This window comes from Solanum pennellii, chromosome 11 (genome assembly GCF_001406875.1).
Source record: "Solanum pennellii chromosome 11, SPENNV200".
Classification (NCBI taxonomy): Eukaryota; Viridiplantae; Streptophyta; class Magnoliopsida; order Solanales; family Solanaceae; genus Solanum; species Solanum pennellii.
This window is the reverse complement of record NC_028647.1, coordinates 38,813,509-38,833,138: the sequence shown is the minus strand read 5'-3', so window position 1 is coordinate 38,833,138 and position 19,630 is coordinate 38,813,509.

Sequence of the window (19,630 nt, the reverse complement as noted above, 5' to 3'; positions counted from 1 at the left end):
TCGTTTAGGTTAATTTTAGCGGAAAATTTAAAAATTTTATTTGCTTTGAAGTATACATAGACTTAATAGTAAGAATTGCAATATATCACATCAGTTCACCACAACCATCCAATAATGAGATATTCAAATGAAGGAATAGTTCATAACTGCATAAATATAAAGTTGCCAAAATGGCACCAATACAACGTCTGAAATAAGTACGACAGAAATGCTAGTGGAACACTCTCCACAAGATCATGCCTACGTCTAATCTAAACTATAAAATATAACCATCCTCGAAAACATGAGGGCCTACCTAGTCCGAATGAATGTTCCACGTCCGGATAGCTTCAACGTAGTCTCATAAGCTATAGCGTCTACCTGCACATGAACCTAAAAGTAAAGTATTGTATGGTATTAGTACACATTTGTACTAAGTATGGGTGTATGCAAGTACACAAAGAAAATACATGATTAAGGAAAGCTCTCTCATAACGATATGACTTATGGAAAGCCCAGTCAGTTAGACTTGCCAAATTGGTTTAGCAAAGTCATGCTATGAGAGTAACATGCATCATCATTCTTTTCATATTGCACCCAACACATAACATATTTCATATAGCACATACATATATCACATATCATTCGTTCATATGCCATGAAACCTTGGAATCATCGACTTAGCATTATGACATCCCAAAATGAGGGCTCAACTTATGGGACCTCAACTAGGGATCCTTATTTAGAAAACACGGAGTCTACTTCATTCATTCATGCATACTTCATTTTCATACGTTTCATTCATTCATAGGTTGGTGCAAGCACCAGCTATACCTAGGATATAGCTTCTCTCATCGGGTTCACTGTGCAAAGACCAAGAAGGACCTAGTGGCATTACTTGAGTCTAGTTCACCTCTTGATTATCACAACCAAACACCTTTTGGTATCATTCATTTCATTTTGTGCATTAGTGAGGCTGGCCTCATTCTATCTTTGGGAAATTTAACGTTAACCGGCATAGATCATGTGAGCTCCATGAAATCCAGTGACTACCCCACACCGAAAAAGAGGTGGAATCACCGGCCAAGTTTAACCAAAACATGCTAGCGTATATAGGGGATTGAACCCTGCTAGATCCCTATTTTGGCTGCATAGGTTCAAAGACTAGGAGATATAAGGAGACCCATATCACACCCTTACTTAACCATCCTTGGGACACATCAATTCATCATATACATCTTAGGTTCACTTACTTTTAACGTACGCTAGACTTATGAACCCATACTTACAAGCCATGAGGCTTCATTCATAATTCGTCTAAGTGACTTATACTTACCCAAGAATATATGACAAGACTTATGCATCTTGTAAGTATGCCAAGGTCTCAATTTCTATTCCTATAGGCAGCATTCATTAAATATTTAATCACGTAATACTTATGTGTCAAATACGGAATTTGTGCAAAGGAACCCGATTTAGAATCCTTGTATAACACTTATTTTTATTTTATAAATTCATGATTTAAAATTCTCGGCTTGGGGGCCTGAGATTGAATCTTTACACCTACACTTTCTTTCTTTCTTTTCTTCATTTTGTCTCAAACATCTCGGCTTGGAGACCCAAGATTGAATCCCCACGCCCACATCTCTTTTATTTTCTTTCCTTCCTTAATTCTTCTGTTTAGACCGAGAGGATGTGGGATCGATCCCCCACAACCTCATTTTTCTTTTATTTAATTTTTCACTTAACATCCTTATCGAGAGGTTGTGGTTTCTATCCCCACATAACTTATTTTATTTATCTTCCCTTTTTCTCTTTTTGTTTCACCAGCTTTTCCCCATTTCCAATCCCCCTTTCCTTCCATTAAATATTAAATTTTTCAGCAGCCTTCATATTGTGAGGTCTCGGGTTCAATCCTTGATGACCTCACTTATTTTTTTAAAAAAATTAATCTACGATTCTTCAAGTAACTTACCCGAAACCAAATTTCCAGCAAATCTTGAAATTTGATCACGCTTTCCACTCCATTTCCTTAACATTTTATACGTTAGATTTTTGGACAATTCATTGGACATTTTGTAAGTTTATTTTGTACATTTTTGTGGTTACGTTTGATCAAGGGTTTTCACTCAATTCAGCAACATTATACCACTTATGAACATCACAATTCACTTCAAGTAATTGCATACAAAACACAAGAATTTAACATGCATATAATACCCTTCAACCAATTACCAAGGTCGCGGCATACAAAATGCACACACGTTTAACACATAATTTCAGAAAGCATGCTTATTACTCACATAAATTTGAATATACACAAATAAACATAATCATCACGAAAACACATTACATCCCTAAATTCTACCAACAAAACATACTCAACCTACAAAATTCGGGAGCTAGTGAAAGGGACATGCAACGGGGAACAATCCTAGTTTTTGGATTAGAATTTGACTGAATCCTAGGTGTCTTGGGAAAGGGACCAAGAGGAATAAAACCCATACCTGTTGTCGATCAACACCCTCCAAATCTTCTCCAATGATAGCCCACTCCACGACACCAAAGCCTCACCACCAATTTTCAAGCACAACCCGTCAAGAACAATGTTTTTTTTTTGCTTTTCATTTTTAAGTTTTGTTTTTCTTCTGGCTTTTAGCGTTCAAGTTCTTCAAGAGTTATGAACTTTTGATTTTGTTCTTTTTACTGATAATGAACATGAGAATCAGAGCAAATAAGCATGAGAAAGAGATTGGAGAGAGATGGGAGTAAGTGTAGGAGTAGGAGCTTTAGTTGAAGACTTAGTAAAGCTAGGACTCCTTGCCATTTATTATTAAAAGCCTTATTTTTTTTAAAAGGCTTAGGTGAAATGACTAATCATGCCCTTACTTAAATCAGATAATTAATATAAATTAATTAGATTTAACATTTCTTCCACCAAGGATCGAACCAGGGTGAAGCTTAACTTGCGAAAAGGGTCAAATTCGGCCAACCCTACCCGAATTGTCCACCTTTTTATATTAATTAATTAATTAATTAAAAACTTAGGGTAATTACAATACTACCCCTATCTTGGAAAAGACCATTTTATCCCTAGACCCTCCAAACTTAAGATTACCCTTTTCAATTCTGGTTAAGACTCATCCGGGTGAATCTTAATATTCGGGTGCCCTACATGGCTGGACCCAACCTTGCCTAGCTCAACTAACACACCATGTTAGTTGGATTGGATGGTGCATAGGTTCTGAGTTCTGGTTCCACGCCCATCAAGTCATGTGGACCCGGTCTAATCTAGGCATTCTAGGTATGTTTAAGCATTACTTAGCATAGTAATTTTTGGGTTGTTACAGTATCCCCCCCTTAGGAACATTCGTCACCGAATGACACTTCTAATTATCTAGCACAATGTCGGTCATATCATAACATAAGTACTTTACAGAGTCAAGCAATATCAACAAAGAATAGAGTAGGCAAGGAAACTTAGATTTAAGAGTAGGGAGTCTACCTCAAGAGCTGAAAGATGAGGATAGCGGGATCTCAATATCGGCCTCGGCCTCCCATGTATCACCCTCAACAAGATGGTTTTTCCACAATACCTTCACTGTGGCAACCTCCTTATTTCTAAGCTGCTTTACCTGCCGATCTAAAATCTCAACAGGAACCTCCTCATAGAACAAGTCTTCATCAACCCCCGAACCTTGAACAGGAAGAATTGATGTTGGATTACCAAGACACTTCTTTAACATAGAGACATAAAAGACTGGATGAACAGATCAAGCTCTACAGGCAACGCCAACTCATAGGCCACCTAACCCACACGCTGTAGAATCGCGTATGGCCCAACGTACCTCGGACTTTACTTCCCCTTCCTGCCAAACCTTATCACCCCCTTCATGGGTGATATCTTCAAGTATACCTTGTCACTAATATCAAACTCTAAGGGTCGCTTCCTATTATTTGCATAGGACTTCTGCCGACTTTAAGCAGTAGCCAACCTATCCCTAATCACCCTGACCTTCTCTAAGGTCCCATGAATGATCTCTGGACCCAAAATGGATGACTCTCAAACCTCGAACTATCCAAGTGGAGACCTACACATCCTACCATACAGTGCCTCAAATAGTACCATCCTAATGCTGGAGTGATAGTTGTTATTGTACGAGAACTCTATCAATGGAAGATGGTCGTCTCAACTGCCTCTGAAGTCGATCACACACGCCCTCAACATTTCCTCCAATGTCTAAATGGTGCGCTCTTCCTGCCCATCTGTTTAAGGATGGAAGGCAGTACTGAGCTTTACCTGCGTTACTAAGCTCTTCTGGACGGATCTCCAGAAATGCAAAGTGAACTGAGCTCCCCTATCTGAAATGATGGACAAAGGAATCCCATGCCACCTCACAATCTCATCAATGTACAGTCTCGCATTAACCTCGGCCCTGTAAGTAGACTTCACAGGGATAAAGTGGGCAGACTTAGTCATCCTGTCCAAAATAACCCATATGGAGTCATGTTACCTCCTAGTCCTTGGAAGACCAACCACGATGTTAATGTCCCCCACTTTCATGTCGGAACCTCAATCATTTGAGTGAGACGACCAGGCTTAAGGAGCTCCGCCTTAACCTGCTGACAGTTAGAACACTTGGCCACATACTCAGCAATGTCCTTCTTCATGCCATCCCACCAATAGATCTGCTTGACGTCATGATACATCTTGGTGGAACCTGGATGTATCGAATATCTGGAACCATGGGCCTCTACAACAATGTTGATCCGCAAATCATCCACGTCTAGTACACACAGCCTATCCTGGTACCTAAGTATGACATCACCTCTAAAGGTAAATGACTCATTCATCTTCATCATCACTGAGTCCTTCAACTCCATCAACACAGGATCAATATGCTGACCCTTCTTGACTTCAACAACCAAGGATGATTCAGAACTAGGATGAACTAAAACACCCCCACTAGTAGAGCCCATCAACTACACACCCAGTCTGGCTAGTCTGTGTACATCCTTCACCAACTCCTTCTTCCCATCATCAGTGTGGGTTGTACTCCCCATGCTCAACCTGCTCAAAGCATCAGCTACAACATTTGCCTTCCCTTGATGGTAGTGGACACTCATGTCATAGTCCTTCAACAGCTCCAACCATCTCCACTGATGTAGATTCTACTCCCTTTGTGTGAACACGTACTGGAGACTCTGGTGGTTTGTGAACACATCAACATGCACCCCGTACAAGTAATGCCTCCACAGCTTCAATGAAAACACCACAGCTGCCAACTACAGGTCATGAGTGGGATAATTCTTCTCATGAACCTTGAGCTATCTGGACGCATAGTCTATCACCTTACCACCTTGCATAAGAATAAAACCCAAAACAACCCTTGATGTGTCACAATAAACAGTGAAATTCTTACCACATTTAGGCAACGTAAGCATTGGGGCTGAAGTGAGTCTGTCCTTGAGCTCTTGGAAACTCTTCTCACAAGTCTCTGCCCATTCGAACTTGACTTTGTTGTTAGTCAAAGCTGTCAGTGGAGCAACAATGGAAGAAACACCCTCCAATCCTAGAAATCAATCTCTCGAGGGGGAGGGACTCCAGGCAAATCATTGGGGAAAACATCCTAAAACTCATTCACTACAGGCACATATTCTATGGAAGGAACGTCATTATCTATATTATTGACACTCACAAGATGGTATAACGATCCCTTGGACATCATTTTATTAGCTTTTAGATTCGAAAATAAGGGACATAAACGACTCGAATTGTACCCCTCCCAGACCAGCTCTACTTCATTAGGGAAACGGAATCTCAAAACCCTACTATGCTAATCCATGAAGGCATAACATTTATTGAGCCAGTCTACACCAAGTATGATGTCGGTCATTCATGGGTAACTCAACAAGGTCTGTACACATAGTCTTACCAAATACTACTATTGGGAAGTCTTTATGAACTTTATCAACTCACATTTTCTCCTAAGGGAGTACTAACAATGATAGGATCATGAAAAACCTCAAGTAATGTTTCAAAAGTAAGAGCAAGCAAGGGAGTCACAAAAGAAAGTGTAGACCCTGGATCAAGTAACGCATAAATAGAAGTTGAGAAAACTTGCAGCATACCTGTGACCACATCAGCAGACTTCTCCTGCTCCTCCCTACCCTTCAAGGCGTAGAATATGTTCCTCTTAGAAGGATCGGCTGCAGTAGCATTCTGGGGATTAGGCCTGGGCTGAGCATTACCTCCAGCCTGACCCCTATTGTTTGGACAATCCCTGTGCATGCGTCCGCTCTTTCCGCAACCAAAGCAGAAATTTGTGCCTAGTCTGCACTCTCCACTGTGAATACGGCCACACTTGCCACATTCATTTATGGTACGCTGCACATCACCTCCATTGCCCTTCTTGCGCTCGGGTATGCCTTCTCTGGGTGTTGCACTCCTTTGAGAGTTAGAGTTCCCTGAACACTGATGCCCCTTCTCAAATTTGGGTTGATCACGAACTCCAAAAGTGCTCCTACCACCACCTTTGCTGGAACCTGTCTGGTCAGAAGGGTTAGGCCTCCTGACCTCATGGAATCTCCTCTTCTTCCTACTGTCCTCAACCTTCTGGACATGCACCATCATCCTGGACAAATCCATGCTATCATGGAGCATCGCAGCCCGACACCCGACACTCCTCCTCCAATTCCTTTGAGATTCATGTAAGGAACCGTCTCATCCCGTGTATGTTGTTTGACACAAGACAAGTGGCATACCTGGACAATTTAACGAATTTCAGGGAATACTCCCTGACAGTCATCGAGCCATGCTTAAGGTTGATGAACTAATCAACCGTAGACTCTGTCATCTCTTTGGGGATGAACCTCTACAGAAAGGATGTCTTAAACAGCTCCCATGTGATCGGACCTCCACCCAACGCCCTGCTATCCTGCCACATCTTGCACCAAGTCTGGGCAACATCCTTCAGCTGGTACGAGGCCAGCTCATCTTTCTCAATCTCCGTGGCCCCTATCGCCACCAGAATCTTTTGGACCACCTCCACGAACTCCTGAGGATCCTCTGCAGTCCTAGATCCTGTAAACATTCGAGGATTCATCCTTGTAAAATCTAACAACATGTTCACCATGTTGTGGGCTGGTGGGTTCTCCTGTTGGGCCTCCGTCTGTTGGCCTTGGCCGTCATAGCCTGAGACTGCACAGTGATGTCTTGAGCAATTTGTGCCAAAGTTGTCCGCACCTCAGCATCGGTCAACCCAGCTGGGTTAACTGGCATGGCCACTCCTGCAGCTGGAGCCTGGGGTGGAACTTGGTCTCCCCAGCAGATGCACCTACTATTCCCCGGCCAGCGTTTCCCCTTGTGTTCATTTTCTGAAAACGTAAGAAATTGATGTTAGATACGCTCGTAACACCAAGAAATTAGACATTATGGAAATCACGATAAGATCAAAAGAAATGAAATTTTCCTGCGCATCATGCAGTCTCTACCATAAGTTAGGAACTACTCGATGTGGTTGATGTGAGCTTATTATCCTTAGAACTTAACCTAATGCTCTGATACCACGTTTGTAACTACCGGGTCATGACCTTAGTCAAAACCGATGTCATTGACCTCTCAGAGGTCGCAGACAAGCATACATACATCATCATTACATCGTATAGGTTAATTTTAGCGGAAAATTTAAAACTTTTGTTTGCTTTGAAGTATACATTGACCTCATAGTAAGAATTGCAATGTATCACATCAGTTCACCACAACCATCTAATAATGACATATCAAATGAAGGAAATAGTTCATAACTGCATAAATATAATGATGCCAAAATGGCACCAATACAACGTCTGAAATAAGTAAGAAAAAAACGCTAGTGGAAACTCTCCACTAGCTCATGCCTACGTCTAAGCTAGAATATAAAGCATCCTCAAAAACATAAAGGCCTACCAAGTCTGGTTGAATGCTTCACGTTCGGATAGCTTCAACGTAATCTCGTAAGCTGTAGCGTCCACCTGCACCTGCACCTAAAAGTAAAGTATTGTATGGGATTAGTACACACTTGTACTAAGCATGGGTGTATTAAAGTACACACCAAGGACATGCGTGATTAACGAAAGCGCTCTCCTAACGATATGAGTTATGGAAAGCCTAGTCAGTTGGACTTGCTAAATTGGTTTAGGAAAGTCATGCTATGAGAGTAACATGCATCATTATTCTTTTCATATTGCACCCAGCACATAACTTATTTTATATAGCACATACATATATCACATATCATTCTTTCATATGCCAAGAAACCTTGGAATCATGGACTTAACATTAGGACTTACCAAAATGAGAGCTCAACATATGGGACCTCTACTAGGGAGCGTTCTTTACAAAACACAGAGTTTACTTCATTCATTCATGCATACTTAATCTCATTCATTCCTACGCTGGTGCAAGCACCAGCTATACCTATGATGTAGTTTAAGACTCTCATCGGGTTCATTGTGCAATGACCAAGAACGACCTAGTGTCATTACTTGAGTCTAGTTCACCTCTTGATTATCATAACCAGACACCTTTTTGTATCATTCATTTCCTTTTGTTCATTGCTGAGGCTGGCCTCATTCTTTCTTTGGGAACTTTAACTTTAACCGACATAGATCATGTGAGCTCCATGAAAAACAATGAATACCCCACACCAAAAAGAGGTGGAATAAACTGCCAAGGTTAAACCAAAACATGCTAGCGTATATAGGGGATTGAACTCTTCTAGGTACCTATGTTGGCTTCATAGATTCAAAGATTAGGAGATATAAGGAGACGCATACCCGCGTAAATGGACAGTCTCATCTCATGAGATTTACACGAATCTCTGCCTTCCCGAAAGTAGGAATCACTACTCATAGCTAGCCTATCGGTGCTCCGTATAAGGTTCCATTACATTCATCTCACACATCATAGAAGTTGGCTTCTAGACTGAGGGCATCATTGCTCATTAGATGATTTCTCATCTCATCATTAGTATTAAGTGTGTATTTATCTCAATACTTTCATATGAGTGTTTCTTAGAGACTGGTCTCCTCATTAACTTTACACTCTCATAGGTGAGTACGTTATTAGTAACACTTACTTAGGATCATATGAGATTGATCTCATCTTTCACATTAGCCTCTTATCAATTTGTCACCACATTCATTAACTTTAGCATATTAGCTCATCATAATTACTCACCCCTTTTACATGAATGTTCATTTCATTATATGCCAATGCACTTGGCCTTTTAGTGTGTTTCACACCCTTACTTAACCATCCTGGGGACACATCAATTCATCATATACATCTTAGGTACACTTACTTTTAATGTACACTGGACTTATGAACCCATACTTATAAGCCATGAGGCTTCATTCATAATTCGTCTAAGTGACTTATACTTACCCAAGATTATATGGTACAAGACTTATGCATCTTGTAAGTATGCCAAGTTCTCAATTTTGATTCCTATAGGCAGCATTCACTAAATATTTAATCACGTAAGACTTATCTGTCAACATGGAATTTGTGCAAAGGAACCCGATTTTGAAAACCTTGTATAACACTTCCGTTTTTTTTTATAAATTCATGATTTAGAATTTTCGGCTTGGGGGCCCAAGATCGAATCCCCATACCTACACTTTCTTTCTTTCTTTTCTTCACTTTGTCTCAAACATCTCGGCTTGGAGACCCAAGATCGAATCCACATGCCCACATCCCTTTTATTTTCTTTCTTTCCTTATTTCTTCCGTTTAGACCGAGAGGATGTGGGATCGATCCCCCACAACCTCATTTTTCTTTTATTTAACTTTTATCTTAATTTCCGTATCGAGAGGTTGTGGGTTCGATCCCCACACACCTCATTTTATTTATCTTCCCTTTTTCTCTTGTTGCTTCACCAGCTTTACTCCATTTCCAATCCCCCTCACCTTACTTTAAATATTAAATTTTTCAGCAACCTTCATATAGTGAAGTCTCGGGTTCAATCCTTGATGACCTCACTTATTTTTTTAAAAAAAGATTAAGTCTCCAATTCTTCAAGTAACTTAGCTGAAACCAAATTTCCAGCAAATCTGGAAATTTGATCACGCTTTCCAGTCTATTTCCTCATAATTTTATACGTTAGACTTTTGGATAATTCATAAGACATTTCGTACTTTTATTTTGTGCATTTCCTTGGTTACGTTTGACCAAGGGTTTTCAATCATTTCAGCAACATTACACCAGTTATGAACATCACAATTTACTTCAAGTAATTGCATACAAAACACAAGAATTTAGCATTCATATTACACCCTTCAACCACTGACCGAGGTCAAGGCATACACAATGCACACACACGTTTAACACATAGTTTCGAAAAGCATGATTATTACTCACATAAATCCAAATATACATAAATGAACATAATCATCACGAAACACATCACGTCCCTACATTCTACAAGCAAAACATACCCAACCTACAAAATTCGACGGGAGCTAGTGACAGGGACATGTAACGAGGAACATTCATAGTTTTCGGATTAGAATTCGACTGAATCCTAGGGGTATCTTGGGAAAGGAACCAAGAGGAAGAAAACCCATACCTATTGTCGATTAACACCCTCCAAATCTTCTTCAATGGATGCCCACTCCACGACACCAAAGCCTCACCACTAAACATCAAGAACAACCCGCCAAGAACTTTATAGTTTAGTTTTTCTTTTGAGTTTTAGCGTTAAAGTTCTTCAAGAGTGATGAACTTTTAATTTTGTTCTTTTTACTGATAATGAAAGTGATAATCAGAGTAAATAAGAATGAGAAAGAGAGTGGAGAGAGATGGGAGTAAGTGTAACAGTAGGAGTTTTAGTTGAAGACTTAGTCATACTAGGACTCTTTGCCATTTACTATTAAAAGTATGATTTTTTTAATGGCTTAGGTGAACTTACTAATCATGTCCTTACTTAAATCAGATAATTAATATAAATTAATTAGATTTAACATTGCTTCAACCAAGAATCGAACCAGGGTGAAGCTTAACTTGTAAAAAGGGTCAAATTCGGCCAACCCTACCCGAATTGTCAACCTTTTTATATTAAATACTTAATTAATTAAATACTTAGGGTAATTACAATACTACCCCTAGCCTAAAAAGACCATTTAACCCTAGACCCTCTAAACTTAACACTACCCCTTTCAAGTCTAGTTAAGACTCATCCGGGTGAATCTTAATATTCGGGTGCCCTACATGGCTGGACCCAACCTTGCCTAGCTCAACTAACTCACCAAGTTAGTTGGCTTGGCTTATACATAGGTTCTGAGGTCTGGTTCCACGCATCAAGTCATGTGGACCCGGTCTAATCTAGGCATTCTAGGTACGTTTAGGCATTACTTGACTTACCATCCTTACAACACCTTTTCTTGGGATCAAGCTTATGCCAACTCTTTAAAAGACCACCTTAATTAACTCTAAGGTAGGAACAATTCCTCACTAAACATTCACTCCGCGCCATTAGGTGAGGATTTCAAGTAATCCAAAAACGAATATCTAAGTTACTCAACTTTTCACATCCATTACCTAAAGTGGTTCTCAACATGGAGAAGTCTAAGGAAGATCAATGTAAGAATATTAAGGGCACTCAAAACCTTATAATCTAGGCACATTATCCCCCCACTTGGAGTGATCTTAATCAACTCTTAACCACCTCATACCCTTAAATTCTATGGTCGAAGCAAGTCAATACTAAACCTGCATATTCCTTACATAATATGGTTCTAGCTCATGAGCGTCTTACCTATACCTTCTAAGAAAAGAGTTTATTCATTCAATATCCTTAGGTACAACTTAAGCACCACTATTCATTAAAATTAATCTCCCCATAAGGATCAAAAGAAATAGGTTGGGTTTTACTATTCAAACACATGTGGCCTTATCTAAACCCATGAATACTAAGAGCAACCCCATAATTTTATCAAATCCTACTACAAAGTCATGAAAGATAAGTAGCTCCGGATTTAATCCTACAAGGTTCATAATTTTTGGTAGTTCATCTATAGTCTTTAAGGAATCTCCTTCTAACTTAGAACCATAGAAATCCCAGATTCTATCAAAGCATAAAGCGAATGTTGTAACTATTAAGATACACTATGACTTTCTCTAGAGACTTAGGGGTAACCATCCTATCTAAGTAAATCCTTAGGGGAACTTAGAATAGTTTTGACCATGGATCCTCTTTATTTTTATCCTAAATTAGAGCAAGAAAACTTCTAGACTATTTCAACATTTGTCATCCCTTTTTAGTGAAATTTACCAACTGATATTGTCTAGGTGTTATCTAAGCACCCTACTAGAATGACCATACTTAAGTTTAATCAAAAAGAAAACTAACTTCTTTGAAGTTGGTAAACACCTACACTCTTCTCCTTCCCATGAACTAAGTGGTACACACATCCTTCTGAGTCAACCATAGAGCATAACACAACCCCAACTCATGAAATATAACCCCTTCTTCCTTTTCCACCCTTAGGGCAGGTTCATGTGGGAACTAACCAATTAGTCATACAGATTCTCTCATTAACTAGCATAACTACACAATTACCTTTCTAGATAAACACAGTATCTTCCCTTCTTAGAAGTAAGCCTAATCAATAACTTCAATCCAAAACAAGGACAACTATAAAGCATTACTCATACAAAAGGGCAACTTTCAACTTTCACTATTTACCACATTCCTAAATAACTCCTCAAGTCTACACCATAACTTTCTACTATCATTACACATAACTATAAAGTAACTCAACATCCCAAAAAGGACTTCATTCAACCATAACAACTCTTATCATGCTAAAACTACATCACAATACAACTTCCCAATATAATGACTCAAATCTCATAGGTGACACACAGCCATAGTTGGCATTACAAAAAAATCTTCCAAGTCCACCTTCACATATACTCATCTAGTTACGAACCATAACAAGCGTCAAAACTCACCTTCTTCTCCCTCAAACCTTGCAACATCACCCATCCAAGCAATCACATCTAGAAGACCAACGGACAAGGTAAATAAGAGAGAGAAATCATATGGAGTTAAGATTTATGGCACGACACAAAATTAATGAAGAAGTGAAACTTCTTTCATTCTATAGACTCTCAATCATAGATGTGTCACGGCTCACACCGATGAACAAGACACTACTAGAAGTGGCTCATGAAACATCAACCCTATGACCATTTTAATAACTTTGTACTATGATACCAAGTTTATCATGAACTTAAAGCACCCCTTAGTCGTATCACGATGTATTCAAACTCACAGATGTTCTATACAATCCCTTAGCATTCATTCACCGCATTGTTAGAAAATAGTGCGGAATTTAAAACTTTTTCATTTGGAAATACAATACTAAAAGTCATCTCATTTAAAACATTAATACAAGATTGAAATAATAAGTCTCATTACATGAACTTAGGGAAACTCTTAATATAAAGATCCTTGAATCATTAAGGACACACCTAACATAGGAAAAGTAATTCAAGCTCTTCATTAAGGTCCTTTAGCTGCTGCCACCTACATTTGGTGTAAAAATGTGAAGAAGAATGGTATTAGTACAAAAATGAACTAAATATGATCATCATTCAAAAACATGCTTCAAAAGAGAATGTTTAGTTGGAAACCATGCATCATGTCATTTTAGAGAAACTTCTTGAACATTTGATATAATAAGCATAATATACTTCACATACATCATAATAGACATGGATCCCATTCACACCACAAAAAGTCTTTTATCATATTTGAGGCACATCTAACACCTACAATACATTACCTTTCCTTTTTACCTTAACTCCTTACCTAAAGCAACCCTTAAGTAACACTTTAGTGAAATGTATGAAAAGCGTTTCATTCCACCATTCATACCAAAGTATCACTTTAAGGTCACCAAATGTGATCTTTCATCCAACCTTCATCAATCCAACCACATAATTCATAACAACACAAGCATATCATAACACATAACATTCACATAAGAACCATCACCAAAGAAGACCCCAAGTCACACTACTGCAATGTGCAAGTAGCATTCCATAATACTATTCACACAAATTGCTCTAATGAAGTTAACCTAGCTTAGGCACATCATATTAAACAAGTCACAACATATTCATTTAACATTAGTGTAACGACCCAAAGTACCCCCGAGGCGTTACCAGCATCTTTGTCCTTGAACAGGACTTGGACTAACCCTTAGAATTCATCATAACATATCATAGGTTGAAAATGCAGAAAAATCAAAACTTTTACATAGTGAAGTATACTTAAACTTCTCGCATATCATATATGGAGTTTACATAGACACCTCGCTTATTAAAGTTTACATAGGCTTCTCCTTTAGGCAATAAAACCAATCCATAAGAAATATTTTAATACTTTGTCTCACATTAAACCATCTAATAGAGAATCACAATATTGGGCACAACCCTTACTTTAACACAATATGCCACATATAGGCTACAACAATAGTATCAAATGATAAAGTAAAGAATGAGTGTCTTTAGACATAAGCAACATCATAGCTAGAGTAGAGGAATGGAAACATCCTTGGACTTGAAGACTCACCAATAAATTGGGAGAAAAATCCAAGTCTTCTTGCAAAGTGGCCTAGAAGCTCTTCAATAGTCGGAACCTACAATGTTTGGGAAAAAAGGAAAGAAATATGCGTTAGTACAAACAACATGTACTAAGTATGGTTCCTATGCATAAAATCATCAAGGCATGAGAAAAGGCACAATTTAGTCAAACCCATGTGTAGTGTCAAATAACCTTAATATGCACATATATGGAACATCATAAATCAAACCAACATAATATTAACCCAACACATAAGTAACCCAAAGCAATACTTGTGCAATACCAAGAATAGAACCCCATAACCCTACCAAAAGTTAAGTATCACATTAAGTCATTATGTGACATAACCTCATATTCCATCATAACATGCTTGATTTTTAAGATCATATATATCTTGACATAGATAACATATAAGCAACTTTAATGATACAAGAACACCAATAAGACCATCCATTAGGATCCCACATGCGTAATGTGTAAGAAAAGTATCATACCCTCCCTCACACTATGTAGCAACCTTTAAGAAAAGCTTTAATAAGAGTTCACATTCTTAACTTGTTCATTTACTTTTACATTAGGGAACGAATTTCAATGACGACATTAGACCATGTGAGTACATGGAATCCGGTGTTCTACTCCCACACCAAAAAGAGAGGGTTAACACTTGCCTAAGGTGTAACCGTTCGTACATAGCTATCTAGGTGGATCCACAAAGCTAGAATCCTATGTGGGCACATAGTTAAGGGTCAATGATATTGCTACTAGAAACCTTTACTTTCTAATGTGGAGGCTTTTATCTCATGAGATAACACATATTTTGGAAATCCGGACTTGCTAAATGTGAAGAAACCCATGTGGGAGTCCGGAGATACTAAACGTGAGACCTCCATATCATTTATATACCCTTTCGGTGCTAAGCATTTATTCACTTTAGTAATCATCTTTACTGATCATACAAGTTCAAATTAGTCCCTACTAGACTCCTATTTAACATCTTATCATAATAGCTCATAGGTCATCATAAATGAGAACGATCCTTTCACTTTAGAAATCACTAATCAACTGAGTCAACCTTTCACTTAGCAATTTATTACAATCATGAGAAACTACTTTCAATAATATAAAATCATATCAAAACATGCATACATATTTCATAGCTAATTCATGTATCTAGGGTTAAGGATGAGTAATACTTTTCATCAACATCACAACCACATATTAGGTATAGGAACACTACTATCTAAGTAACCCATATTTTATAATTGAATTTAAGAAAGAACCAGTCAACATACATCCTTGAACTTTCATGAACGTTCATGCTTCCATTAGCAAGAATATATAACCAATGCATAAACAAGGTAAATTCAAGAAGTATTATATAGCAATTATCATTCTACATAATCTATACACTCATCATCTTCAACAATTAACATATAATTTTCAAGATACAATAAATTTAGGGAAGAACAAGGGTCAAAAAGAGATTCAAGAAATTAGCAGAAATTATCCATAATTACATAGTTATCAACAATAAATAATCATAATTCATCACAATCAAATAACAATTTTGTTTTGAAAAAAAGGACCCATGTATAGATTGAAACCCTAGTCTTGAGGGATTTAGAAAATAATCTTTGAAGGGACCTCTTAGAAAAGGATCCCAAAAGTGAAATAAATCAAACCTTAAAGATGATAGATCCACGAATTTGAGTAGAAAACTTGAGGGATTTGGTCTTCTTCCTCAAACTTCAACCCTTCTTCAATGGAGGTTTGACTAGAGAGAGAATTTAGAGAGAACTGTGAGAGATATTGGGAATTCATTTGGGTGGGTAAAAATAACTTAAATATGACCCTAAATAAATATATAGTAATCCCCTAAATTACCCAAAATACCCCTCACCTAATTGGGTCTTTTTGTGAAGTCAAATTGACATAAAAACGACGCGATCGAATCTGGGAAGTGGCTGCCCGTCGCGGGGACAGTTCCAAATCTTTTTTCTGAAATTTGTTCAAGGAAGTGAGCCTCGTTAAGGCCCTGCATCACGAGGCAGTTTTTTCCTCTTATGTATTGAGGTCACGACGCGTGGTGAACTCCATATCTTGGCTGGTCGCTGGCTGCTTTGGCAGTCTGCTTGCCAATGTTTGGGTCCTCCTCAAGGACCCTTCAGGTGGTCCTTGGGGAGTTGTGACTAGACGTTTTGACACTATAAAGATAATGTGCTATATGACTTTCATGATAATTGTGTAGAACATGCTTAGTGTTGTTTCCAAACCTCAATCACCCCTTTCATGGGTGAAAATTTTAGATAGACCTAATCTCCTACTTCAAATTCAAGGTCTCTCTTTCTATTGTCAGCAAAAGATTTTTTCAAACTATAAACAGTTTTCAACCTCTCTCTTATGAGTCGAACATTTTCTGTGGCCTCATAGACTATGTTGGGACCAAGAAGATCAAACTCACCCACTTCAAACCATCCAACGGGATACCGGAACCTCCTACCATGGATAGCTTTAAAAGGTGACATGGCAATACTCGAGTGGTAGTTATAGTTTAGGAGAACTTTATCAAAGGTAGGTGATACAATCCCTAAACATGTCTTCTAGGGTTTGAATGGCGCACTCTAGTTTCACATCCATTTAAGGGTGGAAAGCGGTGCTAAGATTTACTTGATTACCAAGCTCAGTTTGGAATGATCTCCAAAAATGGGAAGTGAACTGGGCACCTCTATCCGAAATGATCGACAAGGGGGCCGCATGTAACTTCACGATCTCTCAAACATACAATCTAGCATACTCCTCCGCCGAGTAAGAAACTTTTACGAGAAAAAAGTGGGCTGATTTAGTCAACCTATCCACTACGATCCAAATGGAGTCATGTTATCTATCCGTGCAAGGAAACCCTACCACAAAGTCCATGTTGACATCTTCCCACTTCCAAGTAGGAATATAAATATCTTGAGTAAGACCTCCCGGTCCTTGATGCTCGACTTTGATTTGTTGGCAATTTGAGCACCTAGCCACAAAGTTTTCTATCTCTATTTTCATTTCATTCCACCAATAAATCTCACGCAAGTCATGATACATTTTTGTGTCTCTTGTATGGATGCAATATCGGGAGCCATGAGCCTCTTCCATGATTCTCTCCCTTAAACCATCCACATCCGGCACACATAACCTTCCTTGGTACCTAAGTACCCCATCTTCCCCTTGGGATAAAGATTCATAATTCTTCCTAAGGACCGATTCCTTCAACTCCATCAATAGAGGATCAAGATGTTGCTTAGACTTCAAATCCACCACTAAAGACGACTCAGAGTTACGACGAATCATAAAGAAATCCCTTGAAGATTCTTCTAGTTGGACACCCAATCGGTCCAACCTATGAACCTCCTTTACTAGCTCTTTCTTATCATCAACCACATTAGTCACACTACCCATGGACACTCGACTCAAAGCACTCGCCACCACATTAGCTTTCCGGATTATAAAGGACACTCATGTTATAATACTTTAAAATCTCTAACCATATTCTTTGGCGTAGATTCAAGTCTTTTTGAGTGAATACATATTGAAGACTCTTGTGATCAGTGAACAAATCAACATGTACCCCATAGAGATAGTGTCTCCAAATTTTCAACGCAAATACTACGGCCGCAAGCTCAAGGTCATTATTTGGGTAATTCTTCTCATGTGTCTTGAGTTTCCTAGAGGCATACAATGTCTCCTTGCCATGTTGCATAAGGACACATCCTAGACCCACTCGGGGGGCATCACAATACACCACAAACACTTTGGTACCCTTTAGTATGGTCAACATCAAAGCGTTGGTGAGTCTATCTTTAAATAATTGGAAGCTCTCTTCACATGATTTTGAACATTCGAACTTGAAATTATTTTGGGTTAAAGCCGGTAATGGATATTAGATAGACAAAAATCCCTCAACAAACCTACTATAGTAATTGGACAACCCCAAGAAACTTCGGATGCTAGTAGGGCTCAAAGGTCTAGGCCAAGTTTTGACCACTTCGGTCCTTCTGAGATCAACTTCTAAACCTTCACTAGAGACAATGTTACCAAGAAACGCAATTGATCTCAACCAAAATTCACATTTACTAGACTTAGCAAAAAGTTGGCTATCCTTGAGAACTTGCAAAACTATTCTCAAATAGTTCATATGAGGATTCTCACTCCTAGAGTATATCAAGATGTAGTCAATGAAGACAACCACAAAAAATCAAGATATTTTCTAAAAACTTGATTCATAGGGTCTATGAAAGCCGTCGGGGCATTTGTTAGACCAAAAGACATAACTAGGAATTCAAAGTGACCATATCTTGTTCGGAATGCCATTTTTGGGATATCAACTCTCCTCATCTTAAGTTGGTGATAACCCTACCTCAAGTCAATTTTTAAAAGTAGTTTGATCCTTGGAGTTGATCAAACAAATCATCGATCCTTGGGAGTTGGTACTTATTCTTTACAGATACCTTGTTCAACTTACGATAGTTGATACACATTTTCAAAGACCATCCTTCTTCTTCACAAACAATACTGCGGCAACCCATGGAGATGTGCTTGGTTGAATAAAACCCTTATCTAATGAATCCTTAAGTTGAGACTTTAGTTCTTTCAACTCGGCCCTAGCCATTCGATAAGGAGCGATTTAAATAGGTTATGTATCCGCCAATAATTCTATGCTAAACTCAATTTCCCGTTTGGGAGGAATTTCTATCAAATCATAGAGAAAGACTTTAGGAAATTCCTTTACTACGGGTACCGACTCTAAGGGTTAAGAAAAAAAATTATAAAGTTAAAACTCTAAGGAACGACTAAAGAGTAATGAAAGAAGTGAGATTTCTTAATCATCTTAAAGTCTTTCATTAATAAATGTAACGCACTTCACACTCATAAATAAGATCTACTAGATGAGGATTGTGAAACTTCATCCTAGAATCATTCTAAACCTTGTGATTTAACTACCACGTCTTGGCTGCTAGTCCTTGAGATTTGTTGTT